Raw genomic sequence first — 18007 nt, forward strand, 5'->3', positions numbered from 1 at the left:
AAGGGCTGTGGCTGGTGGCGCCTACATTGTTTCCTTCTGTTATTTTAGAGCTTAGAAATGCTTGAAAGTTGATTTTCTCTGGACGTTGTTGTGAGAGTGCTAACGTCAATCTGGAGGTCTACATCTTTTTGCCACATATCTGATCCTTGGTTTCCTTGACTTGCTTTCAAACAGGCCACACAGAGATTAAACATGGCCAAAATAGCGTCACTGCCTGCTGTCAAATCCTGTTAGAGAGCTTAAAGGAATGGGAACAGGCTAGTAAAAGGTACCGAGAAAGGCCAATGTGAGAACATAAAATGCAATTAAATGAATTATTATTAATAATAAGTAGAATTATTAATTGTCTATGCATATGTTGTATGTACTGCTCAAAAGTTTGGGGTTTATTCGATTTTTTTATATGTTTAAAAGAAATCTCTTATGCTCACCAATACTGCATTTAATTGATTAAAAAACAAACAAACTGTATAGAACTGTTAAATATTATTACAATTTAATATAACTGGTCTATTTTAATATTATATTATATTTTAAAATACAATTTAGTCATGTGATGGCAAAGCTGTATTTTCAGCATCATTACTCCAGTCTTCAGTGTCACATGATCCTTCAGAAAGCATTCTCATACTGATTTGGTGCTCAGGAAACATTTCTTCTTATTATCAATGTTGAAAACAGCAGTACTGCTAAATATTTCTGTGGAAACTGTGATACATTTTTCAAAACTCTTTTATGAATAGAAAGTTCTTTATGTTATTATTTTTTGTAGCAATGTAGAATCTTCCTGACCCCACACTTTTGAATGGCAGTGTACATTAACTGGAGTTGAAATTATTGTCGATAATCTGAAAAGAATGTAAACAATCAACATAACACCATAGCTTCGTCTTGAGTATTTTATCTTTCTTATGTAGCTGACAATTAATAATTTGTGAGCCCAGAGTTTTTTGCCAAATACAGTCCAAATGGTTATTGTTATTGAGCTATGCAACTACCAATTATGTATGTCAAAGTAAAGTACTGCAGATTTTTTTCCCTCTGTGCATGCAAAATTCATTATCTTTTGTTGTTTTTTTCTTTTGATAGACAGAAACCTTGCAAATCTCTGGTCTGACCTTCATATACGAGTGAACTCATGCCTTGAAGATTTTAAGCATGCATTAACTACAGTACCTCAATGAGACTCTTAAGATTTAAAACTATTTACAGTAAAAAGCCAAAAAACACAATGAGCTCAGCTCACTTCTACACATCCTTCAACAGCCAATTTACATATATAATCAATTGGTACCACCTCCGTGGTGCGTTTATTCATTGCACAAAAAGGCGGTATTGATTGTACTGTGAGGGATTGTGGTACATTACTTGGAGGTTGTTCCAGAGGCTGATGAGGACACTAAATATAATCGCCGTCAAATTGATCAGCCTTTTTCTGTTACTTGAATGTAAATTACTCAGAAGCTTATGCCTGAAAGCCTACAAAATGCATGACTATTTTTGCTTACACATCCAAGGATCTCATTGATTATGTCACGCTCATTGACATGAAACAATCGTACAATGTGTCTATTTTTGACTTTACCCGCTCTAAATGTCTGTTGCATGACGGTCGCGTATCAGGGTTGGATGAACAGAAATGCCCTGATGGCAGAGCTTTATTTGGAGTCTCTTGGACGTCATTGGATAATAAGTGGCCAGGAGCGGGCCTGAAACCCAGAACCTTTTTCTGTCTAAGGAACAGAATGGGTTGGGAGGAAGCACTGTAGGGTGAGTCAAATAGGAAGTGCATATTAGAAGTGTAGGTCAGAGATCCTCAGCAAACAATGTGTAAGGATGACCTGTTTGTTCATTGATTTGTATCTGATCTACTGAGCACCACATTGCATATCGGGGAAATCCCATTGCATATCACGAAAACCAATAACATTTGATGTCACAGATGTCCAGTTTGCACAACAGGCATCATATTTAATTTGAGAGCAAATAATGACCTAAACTTTGTATGTGTATGCATGTGTTTATAAATATATGTAAGATAAATTAAAAACCTTAAACAAAAATAAGAAATGTAAAAAATTATTCAAATGAAATAAAATAAGCATATAAGTTGAAGTAAAGCAAATCACTAAAACAAAAATGAATTAAAGATAAATAAAAAAAGATAAAAAATAAATAAATATTAAACTAAAATGAAGATGGAAACTGAAAATATAAAAATAAAAGCTAACTCAAAATAGTGAAAAATACTGTAATAGTCAAATACTAAAATAACACTGCTTTGTAGTGCACAGTTTTATAGACCCATATTATGTTGCTTGTTTGTCCTTTTTAGACATCTTCTTAAGATAAACTAAATAGATTTTCGGCAATTAAAAAAGTTCTTTGCTTTTTGTAAAGCTTCGTATGAGTGATAAAATTTCACTACAAAATCTTAAAAATGGCATATGATGCTTGAGTATACTTTCACTTGTATTTTGCACACTTTTATCAAGAAATCCTACCCTATCACTGTGTTCATTTTGGATTTAAATTATACAAATTGAAACACATAATCAATGCCAAAATAATTAACCATTGGCAGATGAAAATCTAAACAGCCGCTCTCCTCCACCTTTGCCTTTTAGCTAGCACTGAGAAAAATGTATTAGCTGAACATTTTTCCATGCCGTTTACCAAAGGTTTCACCTTTTCATTTTATTCGGGCTGACTTTGGCTCCAAAACGGTAGAATATATGCATTCCACAGTTCACTTCAGGCTATGTGAAAACATCTCGAGACTGACATTTTGATGCTGGCCTTCACAGCAGGCCTTCGACCAGGCATCCTGAGAAGGAGGAAAAAAGAAACCAAGAGTAGTTCTCTGGGAGAATCAGTGAGCTCTTTTCTGGCTATTGCCAAAGTCTGTTAGGGTTTGGTTTGGTTTGAACAGCTTTCTTCAGAGACTTTCACTGGAGGCCATCAGGAAAGATTAAAATTCAGGTCAGCGTTGCCTCTCGCTGTCATGACTGGCTAGCCTGTGGCCTGACCATTTGGAAAGCTGTGTACAATAACATTTTACTGAGTTCGTAAACCTCTCGTGTACGTAAGAATCACTCTCCTCCATAAATCTGAAGGTGTTTAAGGCACTGCTGTGAAATTGATGCAGTAGGAAAGGGAAACGTACGGAAGGGCAAGACTTCAATGAGGCACACGCAGCCTGAAATGGATCCTGGATCCTGAAGATGGATCCTGCCTGAAATAATATACTTATTCTTGAAATTAATCAAAAATGAACATGTAAAAGTAATGACTTTTGCCTTTGCACATAATTCAAGTCGGGCAGATGGAGCAAATCGTTTAAAGAATTGGACCTAGCCACTGAAAAAACATTTCACAGGTACCTTTTTAGTATTTACAGGTGTGAGAAATGTATTATAGCAAAAAAAGTTGAATTTCTCTGGCTGTATGGAAGTCTTTAATATCACTGTCCCATGATTAAAAAGCACAGACTGAGGTCATAAAGTCTGCCAACCCTATGAGGATATTGGCTTTGACTTCCTAATAGGTTAGTAATAGTCCCTCAAAGAATTTTTCCTGACTCTTTCTTAAGCAATTACATGAATGACGTCAAAACATCCACCCCTTCTTATTGCTTTCAGTCATCCGAAAGCCTCGTGTGGTTTTTAACTTGTTCATGTACAGTGTGTCACGCTGCTACAATACAGATTTTCATTGCACTTCCTCTCATCATGTGCCTATGTAACACATAACACCTGTTTCCTCTATCCTTATGCACAGACTATCCTGCTCTGTTGCTGGTTAGCAGTGCAGTTTTTACTTACAATGCAGTCTCTATGAGGGCACCAAAGCTCATCCCTTATAGCCCAAAGTTTGAGACCCCATTGAGACCCATTTATAAACCAGCGTGAGTCATCCTCCTCCAGCCTGCCGGATATGCCCTCCCCTTATTGAAGTCCACTGCAAGAAACACATATGCACACGCATCTGATCATCCGCAGATGTTCTGATCACAGAGGAATGAGAATGAATCATGGGGAACAGCTTGGAATGAAATGTAAGATGAAGAGTTCCAACAAGGGGCCAAAATAAAGTGTTTGCCACTAATGGCAGATTAATTGAGAAAATTCCACAAATATTTATTTTAATGACCACAAAACTGTATTTTGTATTGTTATTTTTTTAGTCCAATGACTATGCATTTTTTTTTCTTATTTTCCTATATTTTTTGACCCATATTATTTTCTATATAATCCATCTGTACTCACATTTGGTAAGTTTAAATATGAAATACCAATAAACACAACTGTGACATAACATTCTATACTAACGCATCAAGTTGCTTTGTTACCGCAAAAGTCTTAGACTAATGAACTATATTTGAATAAGAATTAATGCAATTATTATTATCATTAATAAGAACATTAGTGTATTTTATTACATTTCTGTTTCATGTACAATATGCCATTCAATGGTAAACATTAGTTTACATTACTAAATATTAGATGCACTGTTGGGGGCAAAGTTACTTTCCAAAAGTAATGCGTTACAGTATTGCGCTACTCCCTAAAAAAGTAACTATTTTGGTTAGTTAGTTACTTTCTATGGAAAGTAATGCCTTGCACTTTTGCGTTACTTTTTCAGCTGTTTGCAATAAACGAATCAAACAAAAATAAATAAAATAGCTCAACACAACATATGTTTCAAGTGGTGTCCCCAAATTCAACATTTACTTCTGCAGTCTCAAAATGATTCAACCTTCTAAACAGAATCCCTCACAATATCTGCAAAACAGGTGTTGTCTCAAGCACACCTGATGCAACTAATCAAGGGCTAGAAATATGGCTAAGTCAAAAGAATGTTCCAAAAAGTTAAGAGAAGATATCATCGCCCTTCACAAACAAGGAACAGGATACAAAAAGATAGCTAGGGCCCTAAATGTTTCTAGAGACACCATTGGAAGCATTGTTCGCAAGTTAAAGGAACAGTGGATAAACTACCTGGACGGGGCAGAAAAAGGAAGCTATCAACGGCTGCAACCAGATTTCTGAGAAGGCAGGTTCAGAAAAGACATTGAGTGACTGCAAAAGACCAGCAGCAAGACTTGGTGGCAACAGGCACAGAGGTTTCAGTTTGCACAGTAAAGCATGTACTAAACGTATGCGGTTTCCATGCCAGAACTCCAAGACGTACACCAATACTGACCACCAGAAAAGCACCAGAAAAGTCAACTCCATTTTGCTCAAAATCATATAAATAAGCCACTGAAGTTTTGGCATTCTGTTCTGTGGAGCGATGAAACAAAACTGGAACTTTTCGGCCCTATGGATCAGTGGTATGTCTGGAGGAAGAAGAATGAAGCATATGCTGAAAAGAACACTCTGTCTATAGTTAAGTATGGTGGTGGCTCGGTGATGCTCTGGGGCTGCTTTGCATCCTCTGGCACTGGAAACCTACAGTGTGTGGAAGGCAAGATGGATTCATTTTTGTATATCAGGAAATCCTAGGAGAAAACATCATGCTGTCAGTGAGGAAGCTGAAGTTCTTTGGACCTTCCAACAGGACAATGATCCCAAGCATACTTCAAATTCCACCAAGGCTTGGTTGCAGAAGAAGTCCTGGAAGATTCTTCAGTGGCCATCACAGTCACCTGACTTGAACCCCATTGAAAATCTCTGGTGGGATTTGAAGAAGATGGTTGCAGCACGCAAACCCAAGAATATTACTGAACTGGAGGCCATTGCTCGTGATGAATGGGCTAAGATTCCTCAGAAACACTGCCAGAAGCTCGTGTCTGGTTATAATTCTAGTTTGCAGCAGGTCAGAACAGCAAATAGTGTTCTACTAAGTACTAAAGATGCTTGCCATGAAGGGGTTGAATAACTGAGACAGCAGAAGTCAATAAAAGTTTTCAGTTTTCAATTTTCAGCTGAATTTGGGGAAACCACTTGAAACTATTGTTGTGTTGAGCTATTTAAATTACTTCTGTTTGATTTGTTAATTGCAAACAGCTGAAAGTCTGTAAATTTCACCAATAAACCTGATTTGCAATGGGGGTTCAATCATTTTGATCACAACTGTATCTTTCCTGTCCAAAAATATATAGCCCTACAAGCCTACATTTAAAAAAGGCCTAGATTAATTGATTGAATTCATGTTAGCAGATCTTGCAAGACTCAAAAACACACTGTTTATGTAAAAACATCCATTAACTTACACATCATCATTCAGTTCTCAAGACTGAAAACAGAGGACCAAGCATCAGCTTCAGAGTGAAAACCAGCCACATTTGTTTCATGGGGGTCTAAAGCCATGTGAGCATTATGCTCCTGTGGATTTAGAAGCTGAGGTATGTGTTTGAAGTGATATTCTTTGGATTAAAACATGTCTTAGATGGAGTCTACAGGTCCAAAACCTCACTTGGAGAGGATATGGCAGAACAACCTCAAGATTCCTCTGCAGTAGTAAAAGTTAGGTGCAGACATGTGCTCCATGAATGTCCATAAATAGTGGAGTACAAGCCAGTTCAAATGATAACTGAGGACAGGTGACTGTTCATAACTGTTTATGGTATATTTGACTGATTTTTCTACAAAATTCCGAATCAGCCTTTTGATGCTGGTCAAATATTCTAATTAAAATAATACATTTCATAATATGAGAGAGAGGAGGAAAGAGAGGGATAAGAAAAATAATATTCAGATTGCCATCACAACTGTTGCAGGCAAATTCCACACTCTCACCTCCATCCAGAGAGTGTCGTCACTCGTCACTTGTAATGAACCTTTTTAGTAACACAGCACCACTCCTGCTGTGCTAACATCTCTCCAGGAGACCTGGTTCACACAGATCCTTCAACTACAGCTCTTAATGTTCACAGTTTAAACCTGACGAGCAGGCCCACACAGAGTCGGAGCATGCAGAAGCCTACAGAAAGCTCTGCAGAATTCGAATGCTCGTTATTTATAAAATAAACATGCATTCTGCCCCTGGAATATTCGGTTATTAAATATTGTGGTTGATTTGATAGTGCTTTTAAGTATAAATAGTAAGCTTGCAGTTATTTTTAACAGATGTTTAAATAAATTTTACAATGTTTTATGTTGTCTTTGTAATTTTTTTTTAATGCTTGAATATTTTAGTCTCCTAAATCATTATTGCTTCATTTTGTGTTCAAATAAAGAAAGTAAGTAATGAGGGTGAGGAAATAATGACTTCAATTCTTTTTTTAATATATTTGGTGTGTGTCTATTTGTGTTTGTATGGTTCAGGTTATACTCTAAGTTATGGGGACCAAATGTCCCCACAAAGAGGGCAATATCCAAAATCCTTGTACTTGTGGGGACATTTTTGGGTACCCATGAAGAACCAACAACAACAAAAAACATAAATCGTAACTGGATATTGCCGATAAAGGATTTGGCGATCATTGTTAACTTTAATTTAACCTTAACGGGAATTGCATATGTAATTGATTATTAATGAATACTCCAACCACATTGACAGCATGAAAAGAGCAGAAGAACAACATTTCAAATATAACTGATGTGAATTACATTCCAGGATAGCCTTAGGTTTCCCACAACCCATGCAAGCTCTTTATTAAGTTGGAAATCTAAGAGAACAGTTTAAGTGGACACAGAGAGCTGGCATTTCAGTGCATTACTTCCAGAACATCGTGTGAATGTTCAGGAAGCTGAAATGGGCTCTTGGCACCATTAAGCTACTGAAATATTAAAGGGGTCCTGTCATACTTTTTACATTTACATTTATACATTTGGCAGACGCTTTATCCAAAGCGACTTACATTGCATTTTAAGGTACACAATTACATTTTTTAGCAGTTCTTGCTTTCTCTGGGAATCAAATCCATGACCTTGGCGTTGCAAGCGCCAACCCTCTACTGTTTGAGCTACAGGAAAGCTATTTTATTATTACTTCAATTTGAGATCCATTCTAAGTTTTGCGCCAAAAACAATAACGTAGTTTTTTATTATTTTAAATTTCCACACATTTTCTACCCTTTCTGTGACCCTTAAAATGAAATGTTCTGTTTGTTTTTTTGTTGCTGCTATGCTGCTACACACACACACATGCACACACACATAAATATTTTCCACAAAAATATGAAGCAGCACAACTCTTTTCAACATTGATAATAAGATTAAATGTTTCTTGAGCACCAAATCAGCATATTAGAATAATTTCTGAAGGAGGTAATCAAAGAATCATGTGACAATAAAATCCATTTTTAAATATAATCAAATAGAAAACAGTTATTTTAAATTGTAATAAAATGTTGATCAAATAAATACAGCCTTAGTGATCATAAGAGACTTCATTCAAACTAATAAATAATATAAATAATATAGGCTAATGTATATTACATACATACCTTACATACCTAAACAGTTTTTGTTTATATAATGTGTGTATATACACTGTTAAAAATTACCTGTAAATTTTACAGTAAAATACTGGCAGCAGGGTTGCCAGCCAATTACTGTATTTTTTACAGTAGCGTTTCTGTAATTTAATTTACAGAATTTTACTGTATTCTCTGATTACAGTAAAATTCTGTAAATTAAATTACAGAAACGCTACTGTAAAAAATACAGTAATTGGCTGGCAACCCTGCTGCCAGTATTTTACTGTAAAATTTACAGGTAATTTTTAACAGTCTGTAAAATGGAGTATACAATATATTTTCCTGATTTTTGAGTATTAATGACTGGCAGCTGAATTTTAAATGTAAATTATTTATCAACTACATAAGCTTTAAACAATTGTTTTTATATACATAAAGTGTTATATAATGCACAACTTAATTCCCCTATTACTTCACAAAACAAAAAAAATAATTCAACATACTTATCTTGAAAAACAGGTAAAAATTTATAACTTTAAAATCTGCATGAAAAAAAGTCATAAACAGTGTATTTTGTATTATTTTGATTTCATTTTTATTTACAAAATTGTATTTTTTTTTTTAAATGGACATGAAATTAAATATTTTTAAATTACTTGAAACAAATTAGCCGTCATGGCCCTTCACACAAAGAAGAAATACGCAAACAACATACATTTAAAACCACAAGTTGACCGACATGATCATAATAATAAAACAAAAAGAGACGGGTGAATTCTCACCACTTCATTACCAGACAAACATGTCCAAACAACAAGGCCCCAAGTCAGTCCAACAAACTTCTGATCAAAAATGGAGAACAATTCAGCTCCAGAATGCTGTTCCATCACAGGATGCAAAGAGTGGCTAGAAACATTGAAAAGAAAAAAGAGGACAATATATATTAGATATATTACAAAACATAATGATACAGTCAAAGACAGATACAGGGATGACAGATACAGTTAAGCCCCTTTCACACAGAGATTCCGGAAATTTGATCCAGGTTCATTTGATTTGGTTCATTCACACTGCAAGTGATTTTCCGGAATCAGAGAGTGCATTCACACACAACACGTAAAGACACGTGACATCGATGTGACTTGTAATGTCTCAGCAGCGTCTTAAAGGACAATTCCGGTATTTAACACTTTGAGTCTATTTTGTAGTTTGTTTTGGATGAACAAGAGTGGTGGACAAAGAAATTTTGACAATGGTTCCTGTCGCGACTTTTTGACTATTTTAGAATTGCCCATGACCGCTTTAGAATGGGAGTCAATGGCCATGCACGAACATGTCCTTAAAACAACCCTTAACGTTCGTTTTCAAAACTGTGCAACTCACCGAGTGGTTAGTGGTGTTCGTTGATAATTAAAAACAAATATCGGCGCAATGTATGATTTCAATCCGTTTATTTTTCTATAGTGGAACTATTTTTTCAGATACCTCACAACCGCGTATAAACTTCCGCTCTTCCGCAACTTCCGTTGCTCTGCTCACGCTAGCACAGAGAACCGAGCGAAAAGACCTAAAAGACTACAATCAAATGTAAACAGCCCCCTTTCAGTTTCCGGTAGCGCAGTAATATCAGCGAGCAATGAGTCCTCCAACGGAAATCAATGGATTTTACAAAATGCCAAATAAAACACGACAGAAACTGTATTTCGCTACGCTACTTGTTTTTGATCATCAACGAACACCACTAACCACTCGGTGAGTTGCAGAGTTTTGAAAACGAACATTAAGGGTTGTTTTAAGGACATGTTCGTGCATGGCCATTGACTCCCATTCTAAAGCGGTCATGGGCAATTCTAAAATAGTCAAAAAGTCGCGACAGGAACCATTGTCAAAATTTCTTTGTCCACCACTCTTGTTCATCCAAAACAAACTACAAAATAGACTCAAAGTGTTAAATACCGGAATTGTCCTTTAAGTTTGCTTATGAGCTGCGATCTCTCTCTCTCTCAAGAAACCACGCTTGTGCATTTTTTTCTCTGATTCAATCATAAACTTGCGCATTACGTACCATTTCACAGCTGGCGAACAATCCCGGCTTCAGCGTCATCACTACAACACGGCATTATTACGGCTTTTGTTCACATAGCGCACGTTCCGGGACTGAACACGGCAATGTTACTAGGTCCCCAACCCGGCATCGATCCCGGCATCAGTCCCAGGTCGTGTTTGCGTTCACACAGAAGGCATTCTGGCAATTTCCCGGGAACATCGCGCTGTGTGAAAAGGGCTTTAGAGACAGATAGAGAATATTAAAAGGTTACAATTAAAGGGAAAATAGATCTGTGTGTGTGTGTACTACTTACATTTCAGAAATTCCACTGTTAATCCATCACTTTGCTGGGCAGAGTGGCAACATGTGGGTTCACTGCAACCTGTTTCTTCTGTACCATTTGCCCTGTTGTTTTAGATGGCAAATTTTCTCTTGATTTCTTTGTTCCTCTTTCCGGATTAATACATACAAAGCGCCTAAAGGGTCAGGAAACAGACAATATGTAATTAAGATTGGTTTTAAGTTTTTGAGGCTTGTAATCATGTTTTTAAAATTGGACCATATATTAGAGCAGTGTTTCTCAACTCCAGTCATGAGGACCTCCCAGGAAGGAAGTTTTATATGTCCACTAATTAAAACACCTGATTTAACTCATTAGCTTGCTAGTGTTAAAGATGGAGACATCTAAATCATTCGCCCTAAAAATTCTCTCTTCTCGAGTTGAGAAACATTGTGTTAAAGGGATAGTTCGGCCAAAATTGATATTAAACCCATGATTTACTCACCCTCAAGCCGTTCGAGATGCATATGTCAATAATTTTTCAGACTAACACATTTTCAGTTATTTTAGAAATGTCTTAGATCTTTCAGTGGTTATAATGTCAAGTTATGGGATCCACCTCCTTCAAGTCCCAAAAATGTGCATGCATCCTTCACAAAAGTAACCCATCCGGCTCCAGGGGGATAAACGAAGGCCTTCTGAGGGTAATCCGTGCGGTTTTGTCGTAAAAATATACATATTTAAAACTTTATAAATGAAAATAACTGGCTTGAAGGAGTGGACCCCATAACTTCACATTATAACCACTGAAAGATCTAAGACATTTTCTAAAATAACTGAAAATGTGTTTGTCTGAAAAATGATTGACATATGCATCTCGAACGGCTTGAGGGTGAGTAAATCATGGGTTTAATATAATTTTTGGCCGAACTATCCCTTTAAAGGCCTCAACAGAAAAGGCAAGTTCTGATATTGAATAAATGTGTAAAATGCAGGTACTGAGGTTGTTAAGAATTCAATCATTACCTTTGAATGAACTCCAAGGTACTGCCTCCTCCTGATTGAATATGTAATATGCTGTGAACAGTATGGGAAGGCCAGACTGTGCTGAAAGCCCTCCTCACACACACAACTTGGCCTTCCAGTGCCCACTTGTCTGTGTCTCCTAAAACAATACAACATGTGACAATAGTTATTTTTAACTATACCATTTTTACTTTTCGTTTTTTTACATTTAAACTATAATTTAGTATTCAGAGTACAGGAACTCTTTCTTTTAAATAAAGTTAAAAACGGCATTACAAACAAACAATAAGCAAATTTCACACACAGAGTAGGTTACAGCTAAAAAAACACATTTCGTACTGAAATGTAAGCCAACTATGGATTTTTACACCGGCATATTAAACGTGCAACAAACCTGGTAACTTATTACAGCATCATTTATAATTTAACGTATATGACACGCATCTGACGCAAGGCTTTAGCAACGGCGTTTTCATTTCGGCGCCCATTTTAACAGATGGCTTGATTTTGATTTGATTTACACCATAAAATAATCACGACGAAGTGTGCTAATCAACACGAAGCTCGTGTGAATACCGACAGTTGTCATTAAAGCATGTAATTCTTAACACAGGAGCCCATAGATTTTCTGCCCATAGCCGCTGTAGCGCCGGGGTGAGGTGTGTAAAATACTACCGCGTCCGCGCTGCTGAAGCCCGGCGCAAGTCTCCTTCGCGCCCCGCGGTCGGAGGATGTGTGATCCGGGGTTACCAATATGGACCGCGAATATAACATTACCTTCATATTCTACGAGTTACCAAACATTGAAAATAAGAAACTGAAATAAGTCACTTACCACAGAGTTGTGAAGCACTCCTCTTGCGCTACCCGAAAGTCGACGACACGACCGTTGAAGATCACAAATGCCTCAGAAGATTTGAAATTTACAGCAATATTCTGTATTTTGAATTAAACCGCCTAGCGACCCCAGAATGCATTGCAGTTTACAGCAATATGCTGTATTATTAGAAAACAGCCAGCTGCTGTAAAATAATGCTGTAATTTTTACAGCAATTCATTACAGTGTATATATACACACATATATAGTACACACACACATATACAGTATATACATATACACACACATATACATAATGTAACATATATATTATATTAAACAAAAACTTTTGTTAGATGCGAGATTAATCCTTTTGACAGCACTGATTTATTTTAACTGCCTATACTTCATCAACAGCTCCATCCTTGCTATAAAGACAGAACAAACTTGCTAGGCTTATTTTGGTGCTCAAATCCTAATAAAGCTGGACTTATTAACTTTTCCTTGCGTCAGCTCCGCGTCCCATCACAGTGACAGAGCGAAAAAAGTCACCATGCACCGCAGATATTTGGCTGGTGACATCAACTCAAGTCTGAAATTGCTGCAGGAACCACGTCTTAGCCGTCGTAGGGTGGTGTAAGTTGCCAGGCAGCATCAAGTGTTAAGACAAGCAGAGTGAAAAATGCCAGCACTTGTCCTGTCAGAGGTGAAGAATGGCAGGGCTGTCTACAGGACACTGTGGGTTACGGAGCCAGGCTCATTAATCTCGTCTGACTGTGATCTTACCCCAGCGCATATGCAGCAGCAAGCCCCTATTCCTATTCCACATTCCCATACCAGACGACCCCAAAACATCCCACTCTCCCAGCCCAAAAAATGCCCTGGCATCCGTATATTTTTCCTCAGATCAAAAACAAAAAGTCCATATGCTAACTTCACAGTCCAAGTTTCTGCAATCTCCTTTGAGATTGTGATTGTAATCTCCTATCACAAAGTGAAAATAGAGATACTTTCTAATAGTTCATATGCTGGAAGACACCAGAGTTATTTAGACTGTGAGCAAATATTGTACCTTCAGGGGTACTACAGCTTGTCAATGGGCAAGTTCCCTCAAAATACATCTTTGTTCCTTATTTACCACTAAAAGGTGTATATTAATGTCTTATGAACCTTTAGGGGTAGAAAAGCTACTGTACAAATATGTCCGGGTATTGCCCCAGTGACGAGCTGCTGTACCCCTAAGGGAAATCAAATCAAATAATTCTGAGTGTGTTTTGAAAATATTACTAATTTTATTTTTAATTTTTGTCTTTTCAAATGATAGCCTACCATGTGCAATGTGCATCTGATCTGATTATGATTATCATTCCATCTGCCTATATTGACAACTTAACTGTTTTCATTATAACACCATTAAAGTCTATGAAAACTGTGGTGTGTTAACATTATATTATAGTATGTAATATTATATTATATTATATTATAATGTACATTGGAATATGATTATTACTACACCTACATGTGTTCACACATAATACTCTCAAAAACTGAACTGTTCACATTATAACAGTTAACATAACAGTTAAAGTCTAAAATATGTTTATTAAAATATATTATATTATATGAATTATATTATATTATTATAAATTATATTATATTATATGTAGTTTTGTGTAGTTAACAAAAATGTATTCATAATGGTTTTCACTAACAATAATAACCTTCTCTCGCTAGTCTACGCTTTGGGTTCCTATCCTAGTGTAAGTAAGAAAAGACCAGCGTTACTCAAAGGCATTAATGTTTTTAAATGACATAATAACTTTGGTTTTTAATCCATCCCTCTTGAAAAATGAGTCCAATTTGGGTTTTGAGGAAGCAGCCTGATCCTACCACTGGTTGTGGTTTTGTCCCAGAAAGTTACTGTAGGCCTATGTGCTTTCCATCTGTGGGTGAAGGTTCACTTTTGAATAAAATCACTAGATTTAGTAATGACATTTGGTTAGGGGTCAGATGTCATACAATGAAATTGATCCATTGTTGTTTTTGGTGTTATTAGACATATCTGTTTGCATAACTGTCTGAAATATTAAGTATTTTCATATACATGCTTGATATATTGGGAGCGGTATTTATTATCGTGAACATAAAAAAAGGCATTTACCTACAAATTAAATGTCGTTATGAGTGTTCTGCTCAATGTGGAGTCATTTTTAAATTGTAATAAAATGGATTATGTACCTTGTCCAATTTACTCAATTTACTGTAGTTTCTTAGGATGTTGTGACTTGATATTCATATTACAAAATTTGTATCAGGCGAAATAATGGTATAATTTGGCATAAGCAAACACACTAGTAGGTGGGCTATTTAGACAGTCATCTTCCAGCGGCCTTTCATTACCATTGTTTTCACTCAACATTCACGTAACGAGCCAACCACTTAAACTGTTTGGTTTGTTCAACTCCTGAATAGCTCTTTATTCTTTTCCATTTTCATTCCAAATGTGGTAAATATTGTTGGATGTCTGTATTCGCGCAAAACTTGAGTATATCTAATTACGTTTTGTATTATCCTTCCATCAAAAACAATCGCTTCAGTCGTGAGAAATTAGTCATGGTCAATAGAACATGTGAAAAAGTAGTCTGGGGATGATGAATACAGAAAACCAAAGATTTAATATGTACGTTTAATTGATCGTTTACAATTAACCCTTAATTCAAAACTATGAATAACTTTGTCTGCTGATTCCATGGATCCTCATAAACAACAGCAGCAAGCAGTTTGATTTTATTATGTTTGGCACTTCTCAAGCTGTTTATTCTGGTTTCTCAACATAAAAATTAACTGTGGCTTTTTTTTGGCTGGCAGACTCTTGCAAAAACAATTATTGCTTTGTAAAATATACAACAAAGAGCACAGTGTCTCAATTACTACAGTTAAACAGAAAAAAGGGAGAGAAAGACCAAGAGAGATGGAGCATTTAGAATCATTGGACAGAGTATTTAGCCCTAATAATTGTGTAGAGTAATTATGACAGTGAATCCCGCAGTTGGCCACGTGCTGCTGATGACTGCGGAGAAACACAGAGACTGAGTGGAACCCTTCACTATTACCTTGGCTGTTTGTGGTGGTCCCTTTGGCATCTCACTTTCCCACAAACAGATGGTAATCTCTCCCGCCTGCCAACTATTTAGTGAGAGGAGGAGTCACAATATGCTCCCTGCACCAATATTTTAGCATCTATCTATCTATCTATCTATCTATCTATCTATCTATCTATCTATCTATCTATCTATCTATCTATCTATCTATCTATCTATCTATCTATCTATCTATCTATCTATCTATCTATCTATCTATCTATCTATCTATCTATCTATCTATCTATCTGTCTATCTATCTGTCTATCCATCCATCCATCCATCCATCCATCCATCCATCCATCCATCCATCCATCGCATTCATGAAGTTGCAAGTAAGTAATGAAGTTTCAGTATAGAATAAAACAATCACAAAGTGGCCAAATAAAAACTACTCTAAAAAAGCGAGTTTTAAGGGAAGATTTAAAAACACTAAGAAATTCCACTTGGCTAATCTTAGAGGGCAGAGAGTTCCATAGTTTTGGATCTATAATGAAGAGAAAGCCCCATCACCCATAGATCTTAAACGAGTTGGCAGAACTGTTGAAAGACCAGCCTCAGAGGAGCAGAGATCGCGCGTTAGGGTGTAGGGGGTTAAGAGCTCCGACAAATATTGAGGAGCCAAACCATGCAAAGCCTTAGGTAAGCATGAGAATTTTAAAATCAACACGAAACCTGACTGGGAGCCAGTGCAAGGACTCCAAGATATGAGTGATGTGATCCCCAGTCCTTTTCCTAGTCAGGATTCTAGCGGCTGAATTTTGCACAAACTGTAATTTATTTCAGGTTGCTTTTGAAACCCCAGCCAGTAGACTGCATTGCAATAATCAATACGGGAGAATACAAAAGTTTTCAGCCACAGGGAAAGACAACATGGGACGTAATCTGGCAAGGTAAAATATGATTTTTTTTTGTTTCCAAGATGAAAAAATTATGTTTTTACAGTATTCTGGATATGAGCATCAAATGTTAAAGGGTTTGTTCATCCAAAAATGAAAATTCTGTCATTAATTACTCACCCTCATGTCGTTTCAAACCCATAAGACTTTTGTTCATCTTTGGAATACAAATGAAGATCTTTTTGCTGAAATCTGAGAGCTTTCTCTCCATCAATGGACAGTTACACAACTGACTCTTCTAACGCTTCAAAAAGTTCATAAAGAGTGGTGTAGTCAAAATATTCTGAAGAGATCATTTGTGGTAAACGGAAGCTCAAGCATGTTCGCTTGACGTGTGAGAACCAATGAGGTTCATTCTCGTGTTACGCAGCACGTTTGAGCTTCTGCAAGAACCAATGAGGTTCATTTTCGTGTGTTACACGACACGTTTGATCTTCCACAAGAACCAAATGAGGTTTTCTTCGGTTGAGATCCTATTTATGTTTGCTGATCAATGTGTATATGTGAATAAAAGCCTATTAAATCTGTGCATATAAAGCAATCAAGTCTCTTCAAAAAATTGACTACACCATTCAATTCATATGGATTAGTTGCGTGTTCATGAGAGCACCATGATGCATGCGTATTGTGTTGTGTTGATGTGAGAGCAGACATGGTTAAGCGAACACGCATTGGAGATTAAAGGTTGTATCAATGATTTCAGGCCCAAAAAAAAAAGATCACATTCATCTAATCTTTCCTAACGATCCGCTAGTTGCCCGCCCCATAAGCATGCCGTCAAAAAAACGTTACGCGTCTCTGTAAAATGTGATCTTTTTTTTTTTGGGCCTGAAATCACTGATACAACCTTTAATATTAATAAAATGGTAATTTATGTTCTTTTGTGCAAACAAGGCACTCGCATCACCCACCCCACCACAATTTTTTTTTACTGACCCCTAAACTTTTAAACGATATACTTTTAACATTTAAAATAATCCTATTATAAATATCCTATTTAAATGTATAAATGAGGGAGGAATACAATGAAAAGAAGTGGAGGTAACACAAAGAAGAAAGACTGATCCGTATGAATATAGATTTCTTTCCTCTGTTAAATCAGTGATATGAAAGGGGGGCAGGAAGAGAGAGAGATTTACTGCAAGAATAGCACATTCCAGACATATGCTTTGAAAAAAATGGAGCAAAATCCACTGGGATGCATTTCAAACATAAGCCTAATAGCTGGCGAAGAAACAGTTGTTTAGATGGGATTACATGACAGGGACGAGACTCAAATATGGGATATCCATAATATCACAACAAAAAGTTCAGTCTCTGACCTGGCTCACGCTGAAAGAACGTGTTTGTCAACACAAACCGACCGTGAACTGTTTATGTAAAAGTCATCACAGTTCAACGGTCAACCTGATCCCTGTATGCCTTACAGA

General features: G+C 36.6%; 1 long non-coding RNA gene across 1 annotated transcript; it reads right to left on the reverse strand.

Moving 5' to 3' along the window:
• Nucleotides 1-10522: 10522 nt before the first annotated feature.
• On the reverse strand, nucleotides 10523-11848 carry LOC308704251. Its single transcript, XR_014031782.1, has 3 exons — nucleotides 11722-11848; nucleotides 10729-10891; nucleotides 10523-10652 (listed from the first exon to the last, which is right to left on the reverse strand). It is a non-coding gene; the product is annotated as an uncharacterized lncRNA (long non-coding RNA).
• Nucleotides 11849-18007: the final 6159 nt, after the last annotated feature.

The sequence above is a fragment of the Scardinius erythrophthalmus genome (assembly GCF_964197995.2).
Source record: "Scardinius erythrophthalmus genome assembly, chromosome: 16".
NCBI classification, from domain to species: Eukaryota; Metazoa; Chordata; class Actinopteri; order Cypriniformes; family Leuciscidae; genus Scardinius; species Scardinius erythrophthalmus.